Consider the following 1,492-nt stretch of genomic DNA (forward strand, 5'->3'; position numbering starts at 1 on the left):
ATATATATATATATATATATAGATAGATAGATATGAATGCGTGAGAGTTTTTCTGTATGTGTGTGCATAATCATTTTGTCATTTGCTAGTGGCAGTGACAGGAATTTGGCCGTGCTGGAGCATCGCCTACAAGAATATAGTTGATGATATCGGCCCTAATACTAATACGAAGTTCATATTTATTTTATGTGGAACTCAATTTAACAAACGGTTCACTAACTTTCTATATATGGTTTGGTCTTCACATTTTTTAGCTATAATTAATGTAAGGGCTAGTGCGTGGGCTACTGGCTAGGCTGTTCCACTCATGATCGCTAGATTGAGGGTTCGATTCCTAGACCAGGCGGTGCGTTGTGTTCATGAGTAAAACACTTCATTTCACGTTGCACCAGCCCCACTTTCGATCAGGGGAGAATGTTGCCCTGCTCGCCTAGCCAGCGGGGTGGCAGCATTCTAAGGCATAAAACTATGCAAAGCGTATTGTGATTAGCGCTGACTGTAACATCTGATAGTCTTGTCGGTTACATGATCATGTGATATATATGTGTATATATGTGTGTGTGCATATATATATATATATATATATATATATCAAGATTGTGAGCCAGACGCTTTAACCACTGAGCCATGCACCTTGACGTGTACATATATTTTCATATACAGGGTTGAGCAAAGGTCACCCGACAGTAAATCAAACCCTTTTAGTTTCTAGATTTATTTACGTTTAACAAAAGAATGGATTTAATAAAAGCATCTAAATATGAAACATGAAAATTGCTCAAACTGAAGTCCTTCTTAAGCGACACATTTTTCCATTCGAGTCAATACAAAATTCAGATAGTATTTACGGAGTTTCGATCTACTGTCGGGTGACTTTTGGCCAACTGTATATGTGTATGTATGTATGTATGTAAGTATGTATGTATGTATGTATGTATACACACACACTCATACGCCATTTTTACTCCAATAGTATATTATATCAAATATTGAAATTAATGTTGCCCGAATTTTTTATAGCTAAGTCAGTAAATTTATTTTATTTTCTCTATTTATGGTTAAACTTCGACTAATTTCTCTGGTTTTAAATTTAAATTTAGCAATGTAAGCAATACGTCTCTTTTTTCACATCCATACTTTTATCAAAAGAATATATATACGAAAATTTTTACGCGATAAGCATTTATATGTAATGCAACTTTCACGTTTAAAGCAGTAATTTTCCCGAATTATATAATCACTTTTAAACAATGGAGTGTATATCCACGAACCTCGAACGTGCTAACAGAATTAACAATTGCCGTCGGCTGTATTCTAACCAAGCGATGTTTCAGAGCCGGGGGTGGAAATGAATTTTATACATTAGTCGTTCGATATCTCGGGGCTACCGTCTAAGTTACGTTCAATTTCACATGTTTGTTGTTACATTTATTTTCTTTACACTTAGTTATAATACTACCCACCATTTGTGATAAGATATATGTATATATAT

Source organism: Octopus bimaculoides, chromosome 13 (assembly GCF_001194135.2).
Source record: "Octopus bimaculoides isolate UCB-OBI-ISO-001 chromosome 13, ASM119413v2, whole genome shotgun sequence".
In the NCBI taxonomy this organism is placed as follows: Eukaryota; Metazoa; Mollusca; class Cephalopoda; order Octopoda; family Octopodidae; genus Octopus; species Octopus bimaculoides.